The sequence below is a fragment of the Schistocerca piceifrons genome, chromosome 2, assembly GCF_021461385.2.
Source record: "Schistocerca piceifrons isolate TAMUIC-IGC-003096 chromosome 2, iqSchPice1.1, whole genome shotgun sequence".
Taxonomy (NCBI): Eukaryota; Metazoa; Arthropoda; class Insecta; order Orthoptera; family Acrididae; genus Schistocerca; species Schistocerca piceifrons.
The window spans coordinates 531,943,872-531,967,995 of record NC_060139.1 but is presented as its reverse complement, the minus strand read 5'-3'; the positions used below and the strand labels follow the sequence as shown (position 1 = coordinate 531,967,995).

General features: G+C 40.7%; 1 non-coding gene across 1 annotated transcript; it reads right to left on the bottom strand.

Moving 5' to 3' along the window:
- Positions 1-829: 829 nt before the first annotated feature.
- Trnat-cgu lies at positions 830-904 on the bottom strand. Its single transcript has one exon. It is a non-coding gene; the product is annotated as a tRNA-Thr (tRNA).
- Between the last annotated feature and the right edge of the window lie 23,220 nt (positions 905-24,124).

Below are 24,124 nucleotides of genomic sequence, written 5' to 3'. Positions count from 1 at the left end.
GTATTCCAATCTCCGTCTTCCTCTGCAAATTTTGCCCTCTCCAGCTCTCTCTAGTACCATGGAAGTCGATCCCTGATGTCTTAACAGATGTCCTATCATCCTGTCCCTTCTCCTTGTTATGTTTTCCACATATTCCTTTTCTTTCCGATTCGAAGCAGAATCTCCTTTTTCCTTGCCTTATCAGTCCACCCAATTTTTAACATTAACCTATTGCACCTCATCTCAGATGCTTCGATTCTCTTCTGTTCCAATTTTCCCACAGTCCTTATTTCACTTCAATAGAACGTACATTCTCAGAAATTTCTTCCTCAAGGTATCTGATTGATACTAGAAGACTTCTCTTGGCCAGGAATGCCATTTTTGCCAGCACTAGATTCCTTTTGATGACCTCCTTGTTTAGACAGCCGTTGGTTAATTTGCTGCCGAGGTAGTAGAACTCCTTAATTTCTTTTACTTCGTGACCGTCAATTCTGACGTTAAGTTTCTCGCTGTTCTTATTTATGTTACTTCTCATTACTTTCGTCGATTTACTCTCATTCCTTATTCTGCACTAGAGTTCGTAACTTCCCACGTCAACCTACCAACGAGGTCAACTGTGGGAATAGTAGTTTTATGAAATGCATTTCAGTGGACGCTTTTATACGCAGAATTTTGAGTTTTAAAATGTCTAAGGAAGATATGAAGATGGTATCTGTTCTTTCGAACATGTCCGAAAGAATTGATGCAATTGTTGATCTTGCAGCTCTCGAAGAATGAAATTACAATGAAATCCAGACCATTAGCTCCCTACAGGCGTTGATAAATATCAACAGGGACACCTGAAAATGTGTGTCCCGACAGGGACTCGAACCCAGGATCTCCTGCTTACGTGGCAGACGCTCTATCCAATTGAGCCATCGAGGACACAAAGCAGCTTACTGTCCACACGCCAATGGCATCAGTTCTTTCTGACATGTACAGATACCATCTTCATACAGGTAAGGCTTACTGGCCAATGATCTTCTACAGTGCGGATGCACTCACATTGTTCAAACTCTTACGGGAATCGGTAGATTGACTGCCGCGAGTACTGAGTATAGTGGGCTGGGGCACTACAATTGGGAGTGAGCGGACAGTAAGTTGGAAGTGTGGGTCTCACTGGGAGCATGCCAGAGATAAGACCCTGCAGTCGCACTACCTGTATCCTCATGGCTCAGTCGGATAGAGCGTTTTCCATGAAAGCAGAGGATTCCGGGTTCGAGTGCCGGTTGGGGCACACATTTTCAAATTACCCCCTTGATATTTACCAACGCCTGTAAGCAGATAATGGTCTGGAGTTCTTTGTAATTTCAGTTAATTGAAATGTCTCAAACATAGGAGATATTATACGCTGGGTGTAAGCCAATATTGGGATACGCGACCCGTCATCAGTTGCTTATAAAGTGTATGTCTACATAAGAGAACATGCCTGTAAGGATCTATGCTAATACAAAAAGCGTGTACGAAATTATCACAAGGTAGACCGTATTACACTCTGATATAATGTACTCGGTTCGGTCTAGTAACATTCCGACACCTTCCCTGGCAGCAAGTGACGCCTAGGAAAGCAGGTAAAACCGTAACAGCCAGATGGAATTTCAGCGAGGAGTCTCCGCTGATGTCATAAAATGACAGGTGTAGGGACCGAGCTGATGATTTCACGCCATAGCCAGGATGGTCAACGACTAGAGGAGATTTCCAAGAGGCAACGGTCAACAGGAAGCATTGTTAAGCGTCACTTGGGAGCAACAGAGATGAATTATCTAGGTTATGTAACTAAGCGGAAGGGTGTGGAAACTGATCGAACTTCAATTTCTGCAGTACGTGATTTCTTAGCACCACATACGGTAGAACAGCTTCAAGCCTTCCAAGGATTTAGTAGTTACTACAGAAAATTCGTTAAGGTATTGGCCTAAATTTTTGAGTCGTTAAACCATTTGTTGAGGAAAGATGTGATATTTTAGCAGTTGACTGTCGCAAGGAGTCTGGGGATTGAATATACTTTCAGTCAGGGTTCACATGGCAAGGAAGAGCTGGTGGCATTTGCATCGTGGCAGTTAGACAAAGCTGAACGAGACTATTCAGCAACAGAGAAGGAGATGCTGGCTGTCATTTATAGTTTTACGCGTTTCCATTTTTAGCTGTACGGAAGAAAGATCGAAATTGTAACAACCACACCGCACCATTGTGGTTACTAGGATCACAACCTCTTTCAAGTATATTAACGTGATGGTATGCGAAATTAACCTGATTTCATTATGGAGTGGTACATAAACCAGACAAAAAACCGTTCAGCTGGACACCATTAGGTAACCATTACATATTAATCACGACATATCACTTTGCTCGTTTGGTCACAATAGTTGTAATACCAGATCAACAAGCACATATACCTCCATACGTCGTTTCAGCTTAAGACTCCATAGTATTATTGGGATTACAGCATACAAGGTAGAATAATGTAAAAAGATGCCTTCAGATACACTCGGTAAAAACAGGGACTCAGTAAAGAAGTTTGCGTAAATCTTACAAAATGTTTGCGAGAAGTTGAAAAAAGCAAAGACAAGATCATTCGAATGTAAGGAGCAGATGGTTCGACGTGTTGGTAAATTACTTCAGCATAGTACTGGAGAATGGGTTTTGTTGGCGAATCCTTCTACACCAAACGGTAAGACAAAGGAATTCCTACCCGGAACCAGGTACCGTATCATATCATAGAGGAGACATCGCATGTCAAAGTCAAGTTGAAATTATCAACAAAAACTTGTGTTGTACATGCAGGGTGTGTTATGCGATTCAGAGGAGGTGTTGACAATTGGCTCCAAGTATCAGTATCTTCGCTACTACGATATGTTAAATCTCACAGAGAGAGAGGAAGAGAGCATAATAAGTAGCTGACAGGGGTATGTGAGAAGTGCCTTGTGTGCTTAGATTCCATCGGTAAATAGCAGTATAACATGGTTTGTGAAGTATTTTTTGCATAATATTTGAAGTAATTTTGTCACATTCTTAATGTATTTGGGATATGAGTTTACTTTTGTTATTGTTAGGTTTTGTTTTATTTTGGAGCTTTTAATAGTGTTTCTACAGGTTATAGATGAATGTGAGATGGAGTGCTGTTATGCAGTATGAATTGTCTGGCAGACGTCATCTCTGAAAGGAGGAGAGGAAACGACACAAATCATCTCTCCTACATTGTGTACCACCGAAACGGTCAAGGGTGAGTATCATATTACTGATGCTTCTACATCTCTTCAGGTGAGAAACAGTAGACGCCTACTGAACCAGTCATTCCAAGTAAGAGTGTTATTTTCCAGCGAAGTAAATGTCGTTCTGACTAGTTACCAGTGAACGTTAAAGTTGACCTGTAACACTTGTGGGTGAAGAACTAGAAACTGAGGTTGCGATAGCCGTTTGTGGCGTTGCGTGGAGATGCGTAGAAAGGGGGGGGGGGAGTGATAACAGACGTACAAGGAGAAAGTTGGGGATTAAGACTTCTGTATGACACGTAAAGTGTCCAGCTACGTCAACTAATGGACTCCGCTCACACTGACGCGGCGGAAAGGGGAGATGGTTAGATTCCGGGCGAAATTACTGAGAACAGACTCTGGCCCAGCGTGTAGTGATGACATTTAGAAGTTGAACAGCACGCTAGGATAAGTACAATCAAAAGCAGATGCTAACAGGGCAACTGTGGAATAGAATATCCAACAGACCTGTAAGTTTGAATAACGCCAGTATGAGACTTGACAACGTAACTGGCAAGGTATATGAGGAATATATGCAAACAATAAATAACGATTCAGATAGCGCAGAGACTGCTAAATTTACTGGACGGAAGAATGGCTGTCCTACGGCTACGATGCTCACTGGCAGAGAGTTTGATACATCAGCATGGAAGTAGCAACGTTGCAGGAAGCAGTTCATCGTGCGGTACACAGACAAATTAGGTTATACGTTGTTGACCCGACAACAATCCTTAGCTGATCTTGGAAAGGTGTAGCAAGAGTCAACAGCAGAGCTGCAGCACATGCTAGAACAAGTGGAACGGAGGCTGTCGCTATTATGAACGTGCGGTTCATCTCGAGCCAGTGGTGTGATGAATTGTAGGAAAATTGGTACAGGCGAAGGCTCAAGAACTTGTTTTAGACGAAATAAAGCTTCGTACTGTCGTCGGCAGAAGAGCTATGACGGTGCCAGAGGGAAAGTATGGTCTGTGAGACAAGGCCGGTTCAGATTAGTAACCATATGCGTGTTCAGCTGTTCCTTGGTAAGAAGAGAAGCAGTCGAATGTGAGAGAGAAGTTCTATCACCACACTCTTTATTTTCAGAGAGTGAGTGTAATGGATTTACTCCGTACTCTCTTCAAAGGTAGTAATAGTAAACCGCTACGGGCAGGAAAAGATGAACTGCGTGATTAGGATCTAATTGCTGTAGTAAACCAGACACAGCCTGTCTTGAATTATCCGGAAAAGCAGGCAGATGTGTTGGCAGCTCAGAATCTAAATTTTTAAATTTTATTCTGAAACCAGACTTCAATAGACGAATTCATAGCTTTTTTTTCCTTTGCAAATCTGGTCTTTTGTGTATTGTGTTTACATCTGCCTCCAACCGGCCAATTTTTGCCGGTGTTTCTACATTTTAGGAAAGGATATTATCCATGCATTTGATCCAATAAAGTACTTTGTAATTATTTGTAATGAAGTTCTTAAATCTCGGCTTTCTGTATGGTTTATGAAAACAGTAGACGTCAGAACTGTAAGGAACGTCTCACAGTTAATACGACTCATAAAAAATATAAAAGTCCCAGTTACAGCTACCCTTCTCTCTTTTGACATAGAAAATATATAATCTGACACACCAGTAGTAGAAACAATACACATCATAGAGAAAAACCAGAAAGATAACAGCAAAACTTTAGATGAACACATCAATGAAATAAATACACAATTTACTGGAACTAATAACTGAACACAACTACTTTCACTGTAATAATGAGTACTATTTGAAGGAAATGTGCTACAAATGGGATTTACAGTGTCAGGTGCCCTAGGAAACATTTCCATAAACCGTATAGAAAAATTCATTTTTAAAAACGTTATCACAGAAATTTACAACTTGCTTTATTGGGTCAGGAGCTTGGATGACATACTTTTCTTCAATTTCTGAATCACCAGCAAAACCTGACCAGTACCATATAGATGTAAATAGAATACACGAAAGGACAAGTTTCACATCGAAGAAAGAACATGGTAGACAAACAAACTTCTTAGATATAATTTTTGAGAAAGAAGACAATCACCATAGCTTCAAAATTTACTTGAAACCTAAAAGAACTGACACAATCATCCATCACGGTTCAAATCACCTACACACACAGAAAGTAGCAACAACCAAAAAATGTGCTTCATAGACTCAACACAGTTCCACTCACCACAAAAAACTATCAAAAAGACCTATATATCGTCACGCAAATTGCAACAAACAGTGTGTACAATATTAACCTAGGCACAAAATTAAACAAAGAAACTGAACAACAGACACAATCAGTAAAGGTAATACATACACAGCCACAAACAACATCAAAACCAAACATCATACCAAACAAGCACACACAGTGATAGGACAAAAATGACACAAAGAACACATGAAATCATGAAAGAAGATTGAAAATAATACACCGTGACATACACTTACTAACTCACAAATAAAATAACAAAACTTTTCAAAAAAACATGGCGTAAACATAACAATCAAACCAGACAATATATCCGCCAGAATAGAGGGATGTATCAACTGCAGTGCAACACATGTGCTGTACGGTATGTAGGACAAACCACCAGAGGGGAGAGGCTGCTCACCATTTGTGGAACTTGTTATAGAAGACAGTCAAAATATTACTACAAAAGAGAAAGACGTGAAACTAGAATGAATATTGAATGACACCACTTAACTCTACAAGAGATTTATCACAAATACACAACAGAGGCTGAAAAGAAGTTACTCCCAAATGATCAAATGAATATAAATAAACACTCACTCTTTACACTAAATATGTTATAGACAAAAACCAACATATGATTAAAAATCGTATTAACCTTATAAGTACACGAATGAAATAAAGAAGTAAAATAAGGAAGTAAATATAACTAACCAATGAATGTCAACAAATCCCATTGTTCTCCAAGGTGTAAATTCAAATAAAATATAAATAAATAAAATGAAAAATGATTAACTACAATAACAGTAATAAATAAAATAAAAATAAAAAATAAAGAGGATACATACACAAACTCACGCCCCCCCCCCCCCCCCCCCCCACACACACACACACACACACAAACACACACTAAACTTACAGTCAAGCAAAAACCAATCGAAAGCATAGCTTGTAAGAGACATCAAAATTTTCAAGACGAATTACACCCTAGACAATGAAAACGACTGTTACAGGGTTATGTTCTGTAAACAGTGCGACCACAAGGAAAACTAAGTTTCTACTAGTTTTCCGTATCAGAAGTAAGCTGTTTGGCTTAAGAATAATGAGTTAGAGGCTGATCTGTAAGTACTTTTCTATTTTATTATATAGATTTCCATGAACTGTTTTATATATGCAACCTCTTGTAAACGAAGAAATCACGTAATATTTCAGAACAGCAAGTGACGATTCCTTGTATATAAGTCTAAACGCGTTTGGGTACGATAGTAAAATTAAAAAAAGATTTATTAGTAGTGTACAAAGACCGTTTACCTTCGAAACTGCCGAAATTTATAGCATTTTTTATTGTATTCTATCATGTGTAATTATGAAACAATGATAAAAATAAAAGAAATTCAAAATAACCAGCCGAAAATTTACCTCATTTTTACAGTTTATATGAGGAGACAAAATTCTGATCATTAATAAATCTTGCCTGTTGGCATGCTTGAATCACTGCAACCTTCTGCAAACGAAAATATTGTTCAGGACGACTTTTCAATGTGTACAGAGACGTCTCCTGTCGAAAGTCCATCTGTAATTCAGACAAATATCACTTTTTAAATTTTTGTCTGCTCACTCGTTTGTCAGTACATAGAGTTCCTTACCTATTGGAAAAAGACTCGGAAACTCCCTGTGGCCAGAATATCAATCGCAAGCAGGTGTTAGAATAAGAAGCCATGGTGGAGACATTCTGGTTTGTGTTGACAATACACTGCCAAAAATTACAATCGGAAGTGCGACACACTTAGTCGATGACATTTACAGCATGGCTCTCCCAGCCCAGAGACGAGGCGGCATGTACGGCGTCTTTAAAGCTACAAACTTTTCGATAGGTCGCTACTTCTTTCGGCCATATTAGACAAAGCAATTCCATAAAATCTTTATTATTTGATAATTTTATGTATGAATTTCTTAGTTTCATATTCTTCTTATTTATTGTTTACGAGCTACAGAAAGGGCAATGGGTCCGTAAATATTTGACTGCGCTAAAAATGTATTTCGATACCTACTTGATCTGTGTGTCATTTGATTTCCCTTACACAACTAAATGTCACGGAGTATAGCTCTTGACTTAAATCACCAATAATGCTTCAGGCAGTCTTCAACAGCAGTTCTGGAAGTAGGGAGTGTACGGAGCGAGCGTTTATTGACTAATCTGATTTGAAGAATGGCTGTCCACAGTGGCCACCCCCTCTGTTGTCTAAAAAGATCCGTTTGGTGGTGACTACGTCGATCTGAGACAGAACAGTTCCTAGAGCACTGAAATAGTCACTTTCTTTCAGCTAATTTATCATAATACGTAGACCGGCGCCTTAAGTTCCCTCCCAGCCTTACTTAACTGAGCATGTTGGATGAATACTGTCGCAGCATAATTCTCTGCACGCTTCGTATTCTGTACTTGACATATTGTATTTGGGTCTAATGATGTAATGTGCCTGTAAGTCAAGATCACCATATTCCCTCCTCTCGATCACTTTTTTCTATTTTCTGTCAACCACTATAACATAATTATCGTAGAGCTAATTCGCGAAACGCACCGTCTATGACATATTTCCGGTGGCTTCGCGCCTGCTATAGAGCTATAAAACAATGAAAATTAGCGTTAACATCACTGTAGTGTGGCCAGTGCTTTTATTCCTAGCAGTTAATTTTCACCTAGTGCCCTGAATTGTAATACCGACGGGACTCTTACGTCTCACATATCGCTATTTTAATGTGATTCGATGAAGTGCCATACAGAAAGACTCAGAATTTTAACTTTTATTGTAATTATTATATTTAGTTATTATGTACATCTGTTCTTAGATGAATCCAACGAGATAGTAGAGTGTTGTTATGGAAGGTTCTTCGTTGTTGGTTTTGGCAGGCATAAAGAAAAAGGAGAATGAATTTTTTGATAGTTCATTTTGTCGTAGAATCTAAAACGGTTATGGAAGATACAATTAGGAATGAGTTCATTTCAATTTATGTTTGCGAAGATGATTAAATTTATACAGGGTGTTACAAAAAGGTGCGGCCAAACTTTCAGGAAACATTCCTCACACACACATAAAGAAAAAATGTTATGTGGACATGTGTCCGGAAACGCTTAATTTCCATGTTAGAGCTCATTTTAGTTTCTTCGATTCACCGCCAGTTGGCTCAATTGAAGGAAGGTAATGTTGACTTCGGTGCTTGTGTTGACATGCGACTCATTGCTCTACAGTACTAGCATCAAGCACATCAGTACGTAGCATCAACAGGTTAGTGTTCATCATGAACGTGGTTTTGCAGTCAGTGCAATGTTTACAAATGCGGAGTTGGCAGATGCCCATTTGATGTATGGATTAGCACGGGGCAATAGCCGTGGCGCGGTTCGTTTATATCGAGACAGATTTCCAGAATGAAGGTGTCCCGACAGGAAGACGTTCGAAGCGATTGATCGGCGTCTTAGGGAGCACGGAACATTCCAGCCTATGACTCGCGACTGGGGAAGACCTAGAACGACGAGGACACCTGCAATGACGAGGCAATTCTTCGTGTAGTTGACGATAGCCCTAATGTCAGCGTCAGAGGAGTTTGCTGCTGTACAAGGTAACTTTCACCACGTCACTGTATCGAGAGTGCTACGGGAGAACCAGTTGTTTCCGTGCCATGTACAGCGTGTGCAGGCACTATCAGCAGGTGATTGGCCTCCACGGGTACACTTCTGCGAATGGTTCATTCAACAATGTGTCAATCCTCATTTCAGTGCAAATGTTCTCTTTACGGATGAGGCTTCATTCCAACGTGATCAAATTGTAAATTTTCACAATCAACATGTGTGGGCTGACGAGAATCCGCACGAAATTGTGCAATCACGTCATCAACACAGATATTCTGTTAACATTTGGGCAGGCATTGTTGGTGATGTCTTTATTGGGCCCCATGTTCTTCCACCTACGCTCAGTGGAGCACGTTATCATGATTTCATACGGGATACTCTACCTGTGCTGCTTGAACATGTGCCTTTACAAGTACGACACAACATGTGGTTCGTGCACGATGGAGCTCCTGCACATTTCAGTCGAAGTGTTCGTACGCTTCTCAACAACAGATTCGGTGACCGATGGATTGGTAGAGGCGGACCAGTTCCATGGCCTCCACGCTCTCCTGACCTCAACCCTCTTGACTTTCATTTATGGGGGCATTTGAAAGCTCTTGTCTACGCAACCAAATGTAGAGACTCTTCGTGCTCGTATTGTGGACGGCTGTGATACAATACGCCATTCTCCAGGGCTGCATCAGCGCATCAGGGATTCCATACGACGGAGGGTGGATGCATGTATCCTCGCTAACGGAGGACATTTTGAACATTTCCTGTAACAAAGTGTTTGAAGTCACGCTGGTACGTTCTGTTGCTGTGTATTTCCATTCCATGATTAATGTGATTTGAAGAGAAGTAATAAAATGAGCTCTAACATGGAAAGTAAGCGTTTCCGGACACATGTCCACATAACATTTTCTCTTTCTTTGTGTGTGAGGAATGTTTCCTGAAAGTTTGGCCGTACCTTTTTGTAACACCCTGTATAACTGCAAAAGAGCCCACAGTCAAAATATTTTTTGACTATAATCTACTGCACAGAATCTCGTTACTCGTGTTAGGTTATCGCATATTTTGTATTCTTCACTGTTGTAAGGGTTGGCAACATAGCCTTCATTGTTTTAAAAACATATCAGATGGAAGATCGACAATATACTCGTATATTGACTGTAACCCGGACATATGTCCATTTGATGGATTACATTATGAAAATCGGAATTTATAATTAGACAATTAATTGTGGTTTTATTGCATTGATTTGCCGGTCAACTGATGTTTCCTAATTTTATTTTAACGATGTTAAGTCTTGTATGTACTTCGAACTCACTATTGCAGAACTCACTATTGTGCAATACAGGAGAATCTGGAAACTGATCAGACATCGGCAGTCACTGCGCAATATTACAGTAATTTAGAAATAAATGATCGAATCTTATATTGTGCATTCAGAATATTAGGTGTACTGACGTTTAATTCACGAGAATCGTATTTTATCAAAAAATCATTACTGTGTGCAAATCGAAACTTGTGGATCAAATCGAAGACAGCATTTTCGAACTGCCCAGCTTGGAAGGTGACGTATTATAGCTCCGATGATACCTTAAAGAAGAACATTTTTGTACGTCCTCCTTTCATCTATCAAATAAAGTATTTCTTATGTTACCCATGGTTTCTCCGCAGTTACCTTCCCTGTACCTACGTTTTTCTTTCCATCTTCTGTTGTGGCTATTTACAGATGTCCATTCGTTTCCAACTGTACTGCCAACCGAGCTATTCCTTATTGCTGTATCTATAGCCTTAGAGAACTTCAAGCGTATCTCATCGTTCGTTAGTACTTCTGTAGCTCAGTTCTTTGCGTATTGATTCTTCCTCACTAATGTCTTAAACTTCAGCCTACTCTTCATCACTACTATAATGTGATATGAGTCAATATCTGCTCCTGGGCACGCCTTGCAATACAGTATCTGGTTCGGAATCTCTGTCTGACCATCATGTAATCTAACTGAAATCTTCCCGTATCACCCGGCCTTTTGCAGGTACACCTTCTCATCTTGTGATTCTTGATCAGAGTATTCGCTATTGCTAGCTGAAACTTGTTGCAGAACTCGCTTAGTATTTCCCATCTCTCATTCCTTGTTCCGAGCCCATATTCTTTTGTAATCTTTTCTTCTACTCCTTATCCTACAACTGCATTCCAGTCTCCCATGACTACCAGATTTTCGTCTCCCTTTTGGTACTATATTACCATTTGAATGTCTTCATATACTTTCTCTATCTTTTCATCTTCAGCTTGCGACGTCGGCATATATACCTGAACTATCGTTGTCGGTGTTCGTTTGATGTCGATTCTGATAAGAACAACCCTATCACTGAACTGTTCACAGTAACACGCTCTCTGTCCTACCTTCCTATTCATAACGAATCCTACTCCCGTCACACTATTTTCTGCTCCTGTTGATATTACTCTATACTCATCTGACCAGAAAATCTTGTCTTCTTTCCAGTTCACTTCACTATACCTAGATCGTGCCTTTGCATTTCCATTTTTAGTTTTTCTAGTTTACCTACCACGTTCAAGCTTCTGACATTCGATGCCCCGATTTGTTGAACGTTATCCTTTCCTTCGTATTCGATCTTTTTCTCATGGTCACCTCACCCTTACTAGTCCCCTCCTGGAGATCCCAATGGGGGACTATTCCGGAATATTTTGCCAATCTTTTCAATTACAGGGCACACGTCCTGTGGATAAACGTTACGTGTCTTTAATGCGATGGTTTCCATTGCCTTCTGCTTCCTCATGCCGTTGATCACTGCTGATTTTTCAGTCTTTAGGGCAGTTTCCCACCCCTAGGACAAGAGAGTGCTCAGAATCTCTGTCCGCTCTTCCGCTTTCTTTGACAAGGCCGTTGGCAGAACCAGGGTGACTTCTTATGCTGGAAGTATTCGGCCGCCAATGCTGATTATTAAGCAAAATTTAAGCAGTGGCAGGATTCGAACTAGAGACCGAGGACAGTTTGATTACTAATTAAAGACGTGAGCCGTGCCTGGCTCATGCCATGGGCTAGATTAATCCTTCATTGGGGTTCTGTCTTTAGTCTCTCGCAGTTATCGCGATTATGCTAATATGCTCTTCTTCCGCGGGTGGCAGCAGCGGTGTACATCGATATTCGCACCTTGGACTATCTTTGACCTGGTGCTTATAATTTCCGGCTATGTGGTGTGCGAGGAGCCTTTCGGTTGGCGTGGAGCAGTGAGGAATTCTAGACCGCGGACCGCTGGCGGTCTCTACGCGGTGTCGGAAAGTGTAGCGCTATTCCCATTGCTACGATGTCGATGGCTCACCGACCCTGGACACGAAAATTGAGTTTTGATTTAACCTACCAGCAAGTCAAGACTCTTCACATTGTGTCGTTTGGAGTTCGTTGTTGGCTGTTCGGATATTGCCGCGAGCAACAACGTGGTTTTCCAATTGAAAATTCTAGCCACCCTGCCGTGGTGTTTCACTGTATTTGGTTATTTGAATTGAAGTGCAACAGCGGAATCTTCTGCCTTGTGGCCGTTGACGTTCCGGTTACCTGACATGGGCGTTGACGTAAATTTCAGGCAGTGTAATTTCTTCATCGTGTTGTTGCTGTCCAGCACGGTGTGTGGTTTGACAGCTCCGTGTATGATTGGTTGTGGGCGCCAATATCTTCTACGTTGTTCTGTTCAGCTCCCTGTTATGCCCTGGTCGGTGGGTCCGCTGACTGTCGTTCGGTTGGGTTGTCGTTGTATCGTGAATGGTTGGCCCGACTGCCAGTCTCACTTACGCGAGCGCTAGTGTTTGAATTACAGGCCGACCCTCGAACATCAGGGCGCCCTTGTGTGTACTGCCTTACTTTTTTTTAAAATTTGTTCTTGTTGTTGGTACCTGTGTGGCTTCTAGCCGGTTTTCTGTTTTAAATTAGAGTTGTTTTACTCTTAAGGCCTTCAGCCTAATTTAAAATTCTGTTTCACATAAGCCCTTTGCATTTAAAAAAGTCTCAATTTTTAAGTCTTCGGCCTTCAGCCGCTTTGAATTTAACTTGTTTAACCTATTGAATTTTTAGGTCTTCGGCCTTCAGCCTGTTTGAGTTTCAGTTGTTTGTTCTTAAGGCCTTGAGCCTGAATTGTAGAACTGTTTCACGTAATGACTTTGGTATTTAAAAAAATTAATGTCTTGGAGTTTTAAGTGTTCGTCCTTCAGCCGACTGGAATTTAACTTGTTTATTTCAACCCAACTAAAGAACTGATTTAAGATAAGGCTTGCCTTTTAAATTTCTGTTTATGCTTGCGTTCCTTTTATATTCTTATTATATTATATTATATTATTGGCCTTCAGCCGTTTTTAAATTAAAGTGGCTTTCAGTCGGTAATTAAGTCTCAAAGATTAAAGCTGTATGTTTAAAGATACTTTTTGGGCTCTTGTAATGTTTGATGAAATAATAAAACTGTATGTTCGAGTGTAACTGACTGCCCCTTATTTTGGTCCCTTCCCACAATTATTCCATCTGTCCTGTCCTGCGGGTTAAGCACGGCGTCTCAAGACGCTTCACCTAGTTCGATTATTATTCCATAAATGAGTCTAGAAACAAACATAATAAACAGCACTAGGCTGCTTAATTAATAACAGAATTTTAAGTGTGCCAAATAATTCGTAATTTCAAACGTTCCTAAAAAACAATTTGAACTGTACAATCCTAGCTAGTACATATCGTTTTTAACAAGGAAAGTAAATTGCTTTCCATAAATTTTAGCTTGAAGTATAACACACTGTGTATAAAATTATATGAAATTTTTGACAAAAACAGCTGAGATAATACTCACTTTTCCAAACTTCGGAAAATATTACTGGTATCGACTACTACTGTTGAGGAAAAGTAATGCTAGAGGAGGGTGTCCCATTACATGGCCCATGGTGTGTTCTTTTATTCCAGTTATGCCATATATTTCTATTATCCCGACTTCGACTCAGTACCTGTCTATGAATTATTCCACTACCCATTCAGTCTTCAGCACCTCCAGTAGAGATCTCACAATACATAATTTTGTATCAGTGTCACAAATTTCTGTTTTTAGAACTGTTTCTCTTCCTAAAGCCAGTCTCTCTACTTTGACTACTGTGACGACATATCAGGGCAGGACTGAAACTAATGTATACCGTGAATTGTCAAAACAGAGCTCATTCCGTCAAAAAATTTAATAGAAAAGTACTTCGACTACAGTAATTTACCTTGACGCCCAAATAACGAAAGTCATTTATTGCTCGCAGTGTCTCATTTTCTAATCTAATTCCATCAGTTTGTCCTGATTTCGTTTGCCTACTTTTCATTATCCTTTAACTTGATCTTCACCTTATAATATCTGTTCTAGGCAATATCTATTTTGGTGAACCGCAGTTACACGTCCTGTGTACGTCTATGCCAAAATTACATTTCCATCGGTAAACCTGAAAGATTTGTTTCTTTTCCTTGAACTTTAATTGAATTTTCAAATTTCTGTTAGGTTTCCTTTACACCTCGCTTAATATAGAACTAATAACATTTGGTTGGCTGGAACCTTATCTCTCGTCAATCTCGACTATTGCTTCCCTTCCACGATCTTTAAATCTTGTCGATGAGACAAAACGGCTGGGCACTATCAAGAAACGAATTGTTGCTGATAAGTGTAGATGACAGGATACAGGATGGAAAGGATCGCTCGAGTAGGCCTACTACACAGATCAGCGACGACGTGGAAATTATCGGTTAGGGTGAATAGAAAAAGAAGGTAGCAAGTGGTAGAAAAGAAGTTGCTAACGTTAGGAGTGTTAATCAAAACAACTAGAAGTGATAAGAAATGGACTACGGTGTTTGCGTTGTTGACGGTAGAAAGTAGTGAAGGGTGAAATCGGATGACAGCTCACAAACAGCTGCTGCGTCCTAAAACGTCGCCATGCGCCGTGCAGATCATCATCAACAGTCCACGTGTTCTCCCTCTACGATACGCAGCCCTTTGCTTTTCACACTGGTGCGTAATGTGCGTAATGTGCAGTTTAGAAATCATACATTACCACAAAGCCTCGAGAGGATTACATGCTGTCCCAACGCTACAGGCGTAGCCATGTGTTAGTATCTCGCCTATAGAGAGATGTTGGTCAAATGTTGTGCGCGTCAACCCGGATATCGCACTCAACAAAAGTGGATGGCTCAAATGATTCAAATGGCTCTGAGCACTATGGGACCTAACATCTGAGGTCATCAGTACCCTAGAACTTAGAACTACTCAAACCTAACTAACCTACGGACATCACACACATCCATGCCCGAGGCAGGATTCGAACCTGCGACCGCAGCAGTCGCACGTTTCCGGACTGAAGCGCCTAGACCCGATCGGTCACCGCGGCCGGCCAACAAAAATGGAAATGATATTATGTTTCAGTGATCTGGAATAGATCAACAGCACATTTTCTTACTGTTATTTATTAATTAATTGAACATTTCTGTAGGATGCTCTTAAGTCTAAACGATAAAAACTTCCACTATTGTAGATATGGTTGGTATGGATCACAACGTTGATGACGTGACAGAGCACGACCCCATGTGAAGCACGCTGCAAGAGCGTATTGTTTTAATCATCGCCTCGCGGAAGGCCCTCATTGTTTCTCACCGCTTGCAGATTGTAGCAACGACAAACATTTCATCTAAGGGCAATACTGCAAGTTTGTTCTCCGGAAAATTGTGCGTTATTTTATTCACACCCGCTTTTGTTGACTTTGAAAGAAGCAGTATGCAGCTGCCGGCACTCAACGGCGATGTTTGGTTCATGAATACTCGGCGCAGCCTGCAGCCGAAGCGTAGTCTGTACAGTTTCATTTCGAATTGATACGAGAATGAATGGATCGGGCCAATGCCATTAGTTTCCCAGGTGTCCTTGTTTCCGTGAATAACGACCAGGTTACTTCTAGTAATGACTACCTTGTTTTTTAGCATTTCGGGTACAGAGTTCGTTTTGGCTATTTTAACTTCATCGTTGTAAGCTTGTAAACTGCGTGAGTGCTTTTTCTGACACAGAGACTCAAAAGAGCGCTTCACTGGCGTCAACAGTGTACTATTAGAATTCTCTTCCTTTTATCCCCCTTCATCAGAGACAAAAATAAATCTACACTCCCACGCAAACAACGAAACATTTACACACACAAACACTCCCTGCCCACGCACGCACGCACGCAAGCACACACACACACACACCACACACACACACACACACACAGAGAGAGAGAGAGAGAAAGAGAGAGAGAGAGAGAGAGAGACAGAGAGAGGAAGATGCAATGGCAAGAGGTAGGGAGGGAGAGTAAGGGAGAGGGGGAAGGAGAGACGAATATGAACAAACCAAATACTTTAATCACTCTGATGAAATGTATTTTGAGGACCGAAACGGATATGTTATTTGTTAAAGAGTCATACAACGACCATAGGCCTTTTTTCAGCACTTAAAAGCTGTGAATTCTATACAAAAGGAAACAAAAGTACCTTCTGTGGGGCTGCTTCTTTTGTTGGAATTCATCACTTACTGACTGATGCCCTTTTATTTGAACATTCACATTAAAATAGAAGTGAGAGTTTGCATATCTTCACGTTTCTGATGAGATAACTCAGCTATGATTACTGGATTCTTTCTGATATTTATTCCGTATGCGTATTGCATGTATCTGCCACTGACACTCTGTTCTGTGGCTGCTTCTAGAACGTAGGAGCGCGTTTTCTTTCTTTTACGCTGGCTGAATAATAACGCCATATGGAACTAAATACACTACACTGTACGTTGGACAACATTTTTGCTGTTGACATTTGGCAGAGAACGTAGCAGTGCGTAGAAGTTCGCTCGTTTTAAAATAAGTACCTGCTTTTTAAGGACACTTGTTGGAAGCCAGTCAGTTATCAAAGAGAACGGCGGTATTTTTACAGTCTTTCATTTGTATTTCTCCGTCGTTCTTCTGTTTTCATCTTATTTTCTCTTTAGGTCTGTTCTGTTCTTTTATCTTCAAACTCCTTAAATATTTGCGTAGTATATCTGCATTTCCTATTCAGTACCTCAGCCAAACCTCTCTCATAAGGGCCTTTTCCCGACAAAGCCGTCTATATACTCTTTATTTTAAATCGCAGCATTTCAGATTGTCAATTACACATAGTACCTTAAGGTCTGTAGACAAAATTCAGTTTCATAACTAGCTTTAAATTTGTAAGGCATCAAATAACATCGTGCTACTATTTGGTTTTTATCGTTTTAATAAATTCTTAATTTACTGATCAAATCACAATCAAAAAACTGGCTAACTTTCGAGGTTATATGTCTTTCTGCATGCAACAGTGTTAGTGTATAGTATGACGGTATATACGAAAGTAGAAAAGTGAAGTGAAGATAGTTGATGGCAACAGAAATTCAGAAACTGTTGATTGTCGTTACTTCGTGATTGTGTCGATGAATAAATAATACCTTACATTAGTACGTTTTCCATTGATATCCATTATGTTAGGGGCATGTTGCTGATTTATTTTGCAAATGGGGATAGGTACGGTGAAATCTGCACAGATACCTACATCACGCTCATTAGCAAGCGGAGCCATTCGCCCCTGCCATTCCAATTAAGGCGCCGAGGGAGCAATTGGAACTCTATTAAAAGGTAATTGAAGTCTTGAAAGCTTTTACCGTAGCTGATGTTCCTAAGGTACCAATAACCGGCATAAAATGTTGGTCTCTCGGTCACAGACTGCACTTCATGTCCATGTCTCCACTTGTGTACATGTTACGAATGTTCCTTTTCCTGTATAAAGTTTTGTAGGGTCAGTGCTCTTTCCACTTTACTTCGTCAGTCTCTGGCCCCTTAGGCTTATCTGTTGTCGAATAACGAGTACGGTTTTAACGTACTCTGTGAAGATTTTGAACCGTGGAGCAAAACACTGAATACTAAAGTAAGTTCTAAATACAGTTAGCTCTTTCCTTAAGAATGGAAACATTTTTACAGTCATTTATATTATTTATTAGTTATAGGTAAGTATATTGCGTACCCTCATACGGAACAATTCCTGATATCACTAATTAAATGGTTGTGTAAAGGGAACAAGAATTCCTGTTTGGTTTAAATTTTCGTGTAATGCCTCGTACCAGTTTCGCCTACTCTGTGGTAAACCTAATATCAGTTGTGTTTATGTGATCACTGTGCGGCAAGTCACCCGTAAGTTTATAGCTAAAGACTAGAGAGCAAAAGATAAGAACATTCGACAAATGCATAATGAAAGTTTCGGTGACTGAAGAGAAAGCCTAGTGATGTAGAAGAAATTCCTTGAAAAAGTTTACTGTGGAGAAGCAGGTAGAAAAATCACGGCAAAAGATTTCCACTGGCTTGCGAAGCTTCTGTTTCCTATTCAGTAGGAATAATATGCACTTTGATGGCTTCGTATTGTATAAAAGATAAATTAGTTTAATTTCAGCTTACATATTGTACCTGTCTCCCACCACAATGTTGGTTTACAATGTCAAAACAATGAAACAATCGTCAATAAAAAGAACATTTTATGCAATACAGCACTGCTGCTACAAAGCGAGGGGCTCTATACTCGTATCAGCAGCACTGACAAGCCCTTACTCGGGAGAAATTTAGGTGTAACCTCTATTGAATTACTGAACTACTTTACTCTGAAATGTTCACTGTATAATTCACCTGCAATTAAAGTAGCATACTGATGACTTCATATACATGTGGTAAAATAGTTGTAGATGGATATAAAATGTAATGTTAAACGTGCAATTGGTTATTGTTGTATCGTCCGAACAAGACACAGCCAGGGCAGAAGCACCACAAGTACAAAGATGCGAGCTGGTACCAATGCCATGGACGCCACTTGCCCAAGGTCCACCAGCTTAGGAGGAAGGTATCGACCTCGCATTGGCCAATTGCCGGCCGAGTACAATCCGCCAAGGACCGGACGACAACGGACAGAATCCTACTCGGCAGCTTGAAGAGAAGACCTCGCCCACTTGCTTATATTTGTAGACCATCGTCCAGTGCTTAGATAGAGGACGTTGTTTCAGTGAAATCTTAGAAGTTTAAAGCTGCTGGTAAAATTCTTCTGCATTCTGTGTTCTATCTTCGCCTCATTCACACAGGGGTAATAACCAGGCCCATCCTCCACCAACTTTTAGTTTGAAATTTATTATATATCACCTATAAAAGTGTTTGAATATATTCTTCTCTTCGCGCGTTTTCATTAACGGGGAGGACGCTTCAGCAGAAGCTCTTTGTTTTGTGATATTTCGTAATAGATGATTTTAACATTTGTCCACGAAGGTCAAATGTCCCGTGTCCTGATCTGGCACATATTTATAATCTGCATAATCTGCCAGGGAGAGTCATATAGGCGCACACTCCGCTCGTTAGCGATAACTCACTGTGATGGATCACTATGTAATTCGTAACTCTCTTGTTCCACGCAGATTATTCTCCGATTCTTTGTATAGTTCAGCCATCTTACAAGCGATTCGTCTGGAATTGCAGGTTGCTAGCTTCAGCTGTTCCTTTAGCATCCAATATTAGTTGCCTGGTTTGGACTATATACTTTTAAGGAGTGGAGGGCTGGTTATACTTCACTGACTCGATTCTAGTTCCTTTACTCAAATATAGTAGGAAGAGATCCTAGCGTATTTTCTTCCTACCACCGACAGCGAGTCCGTACTATACAAAGTCTGCAGTAACGGACTCTTGCGACCAGAACCTGCAGTGTATTCTGCTACACAGATCAATGTAAGTCACAGGCCCTTAACTGGCAGCGCCTACAACACTTCATTTTCTGGCGCTTGCTGCAGAAGGCAGGCTGAAGTCATATGCTAAAGACACTGTGATTTGCCGGCCGGGGTGGCCAAGCGGTTCTGGGCGCTACAGTCTGTAACCGCGCGACCACTACGGTCTCAGGTTCGAATCCTGCCTCGGGCATGGATGTGTGTGATGTCCTTAGGTTTGTTAGGTTTAATTAGTTCTAAGTTCTAGGTGAGTGATGACCTCAGAAGTTAAGTCCCATAGTGCTCAGAGCCATTTGAACCATTTCTGGACACTGTGATTTACAAACACTCGATTATTTGACGACCATTCTCTCTTCAGCTTAAAACAACTTACTACTAAAATTATGAAACGGCAGAGTTCCAAACTGACTGACATATCTAAGTCTCAATTTTTGGACTAAAAAGAAATTATCACTTTAAAATGAAGTCAATGAAGAACCATAGTAGAATCTATATGTATCAAAGTCAATTGTCTAGCCTCTGCAGATGTGTTCATTAGCCAAGACCTGGAAAGAAGCCAAAGAACAGACACTCGAGCTATGAAAGCAAGCAGAAGAAATATGTCTCTAAATCTCCTTCGAAAAAGAAAAAGGTAACGACAAACTTAAAAAAGCTACGGAATCGTTTTAAAGTGGGTGGGCAAAAAGTAGAGATCATCAAAGACTACACATATCGTAGAGAATGGATTAGCATGAACCCATGCGAAGAAATAAGGAAACTGAATTTAGAAGTAGTGAACTTGATCTGACCTTCCAAATCACCAATATCACACCTAAGAAGAGTTTTCTCTATTGGTACGCTAAAATAAGACATTACAACACAGTAATCTAATCGGAAGCCTTTTATGCAGCCGAAACACAGTCAGTCACCAAACATCACCCAGTTGAATGGCTGGAGATCAAAGAAAATCGTTGCCTCACATTCAACAAAAACGAACTAATCCACACCAGAAATGAAACTCTTTGCCAGACTACCAAAAACCTCTCAGCCACAATGAAAGAAAGAATAACTGATTTTTGTGGACATATTCACAGAATGAATCCAAAAATTAGTAAAAATTCTTCAACGAAAGAAAAATGGTTCAGGAAAAAGGGCTTAAGAGAACGCCCAATCACAGAAAATACTCCCGCAAGGAAAGGAAAAAAAGAAAGTCAACAGAAGGTTTCGATAACTTCAAAAAGGAACTCTATAGCTTGAAGGCATTATTTCATAGATTTCAAACAATTTTAATAATTTAAAATATCGTAGGCTTTGAAATTGGACAGGCAAACCGTATTAATAATAGAAGACAATTTAAACGCAAAATGTAACACACATATGACTACATAGATGAACAGAAAGCCAGTTATACCAGCCACTCAAACGACACCAGGGTCTGACTTTTATGTTTATCAGTCTGGCCTACTAGCATAATTAGCTACATTTTAAAAGATTTACCCACGACATGAAAGCACTACTTATACCGGATAGCGTGCCTTATCAGTAATTTTGTACTGCGCAACCCTGGACACTAGCCTTGGTGTTAATAATAACTTATTTAAGCCGGTACTAACCTGCGTAGCCTAAAGCTAATGAACCAGCTCTTAGCCTAGATAAGAAACCAGAAATTATTACGTGTAACAAAACCAACAATCGTAAACACAGCCTCAAACGCCGTTAAGAATAGCCAGCACTGAACACACAAACCGAAGTTAGGGCACACTCGACAGTAACGGCCAGAAGAATGGCCTGCTTTCAGGAGTTTTAATAAAAAAATTCACTCACACACAAGCAATACTGACTCCAGTCTTCAAAATGAAACAAAATAGTTTAAATCATTCGTCATTCATCAAACGGAGTGATAAAAGCAAGTCGCCAACTGGGGAGGACTGAAGTAAAGCCGCTAGGCAAGGAGTGACCTACAAATGACTCCATCGTAGACATCATAGCAAACCGTTTGCAGACCACGTGGGAATTGCTTGCCAGTGCTAAGACAACTTAGCGTAGATAAGTGCTCCACACATCAGCAATACACAAACGTATCTGCGGCGCCCGTGTTTAATGAGAATTACGCACCTAGCTACAGTTAGTTTAGTCCGTAGTTATACCGTTCTCTGGGTAGGGCAAAGGCTTTCGCAGAACATAAATTCCCGTAGTTGTAACATCATTAGCAACCCCATCGTTCGGAACAAGAATACGCCACCTTGTAGCAGTAAGGTACCGGCACACTCAGCGAACAATTAACGTAAGCAGCTGTCCAAAGGAACTGCCCAGTCGAGAACCCACAGCACGACATCCACAAATTTAGGCCACTAGGCATGATACCCGAGCCTGAACAAGTATAAATTACAGAAACAAAGCATCGATTCGGATCACAATCGCAACAAGAACAATAGCAACCTACACTGAGAAAAAACTGAAGTACATGAGAAATAATCTATTGCAGCATCCACGACTCAACTTCGCCGTTCGCTCTATTCATCAGCGAAGTCACTGTAGAACCCAGTTATGCACTTCTTTCTACAGCCGCAGAAACCCAACCGCTTATTCGATACCCTAACTGGTAAGACCTTCTGATCGAACAAAGCCACCCCTGTCACTCGCGACCACGACAGTGTCGCCGTCCTCCAAAAGCTGCAGAGACTGCTCACCCCGTGGCACTCGCGTGGCAACACAGAACGTAGCCGTGCGAGAGCTTCACTGCAGAAACGGTGCCACACGCCATAAACACTGCGATCTAATTGCCGGACGGATGAACACTCGGCAAAATCTCACCCTCCAGAATACTTTAGACTATCACGAGCATCTCGCGAAAATCAAGTTTTAGTGAGGCATTGTTACTTTCCATTGGTTTTTACCTGGGCGTTGGGGACCTGAGGTCGCCTGCCGCTCCCATCATACTTGAGCTGAATGATGAATGTAGTAAGGGAAGTGTGGATGACGCAAGGTTCCCGAATACAAGGCACGAGTTTCTTTCGAACTTTCTCACTAACCCTGCTTATTCCCGTTAAAATCCTCAGTAAGAACTTATAGCCAATCACAAATATCATCTTACTATAAGTAACCACTCGCCTATGGCGCGACACTCGTACGTTGTACCAGGCCCGGCCGTAGAAGAAATCCTCTCTAGCAGCAAATCATCAGTTCCCAACAAATAAATCACCCGAGAATTGGGTCATAAGCAGAACATCAAACAGACAGGGATATTCTGATGACTCTCGTGTTTAGTGGTATTAAATGGGTAGACTAACGAATTAAGCGTACGGCCCAGCCTTTCTGATCATTGTGATGGTTTGCAGTAAGGGCTACTCGCACGATTGATTCTTTCAGCAAAGTAAGAGTTTGGATATTACGGGGTAGTGTATTTAACTGCCATAGCAAAACAAGTTTTTGAATCCCTTAGCAGTAAATGGAGAACTTTATCAGAAACTGGTGTCCTACTGGGACCAAATGTGCAAAAGTTCCCTCTCAATACGTCGACTATTACTTGTGTGGTACCTGCTTTGGTTGGAACCAACGAGGAAAACCTAGAAAATACATAGATTTTCTCTTCTGGCACACAGTAAATAGTTCAATACTTTTTCCATGGGTCTCTTTGCTATTTTAGAAGGCAGATGTCTCGTGTACTTAGCTGGTTTAGTTAGGGCGCAAAATTGATCGTTTTTTACAAACTTCTTAATATGTGTGTCAGAGCCCGGCCAAATGAGCGTTCTCTCGTCTTTTATCAACTTCTTTGCAATCCAAGGTGAGAGCCCGTAGGGGTAAGTGGAAATACTGTAACACACAGGCGACTGCCTCTTCCAGAGAAACCCTTTTAGCATTACAGTGATAAAGATATTCACAGAGTAGAACAGCCTTCCTCACTATATTCCGGTGATTGCCTTTTCGCTGATTTATCATTATATATTTTAATCTGGGATCTTGCTCCTGATACTTTTCTGTGCCTTTCAAGAGGGCAGGAAACTCCACTTATCGACGTGGGAACCCAGGTTTCACATTGTTGGTACTGAAAGCCGAACATACGGCTCAAATCGCGCTAGGATACGTGCGGCTATCCTTCCTGTTTGCCAGTGTCGTGCCATAATGCAGCTAAGTACCTGATTCAAAGGCGATGTGTTGCAGGTACTGTTTAAATGTTTTCAAAACAAAGAGAACTACTGTGGCAAACACTTCTCATGCCGTATATTGTTGGAAATGATGTAAGGATCTAGCGTCAGCAGTAGGATAGCTCACTGTAGATTTTATCCCCT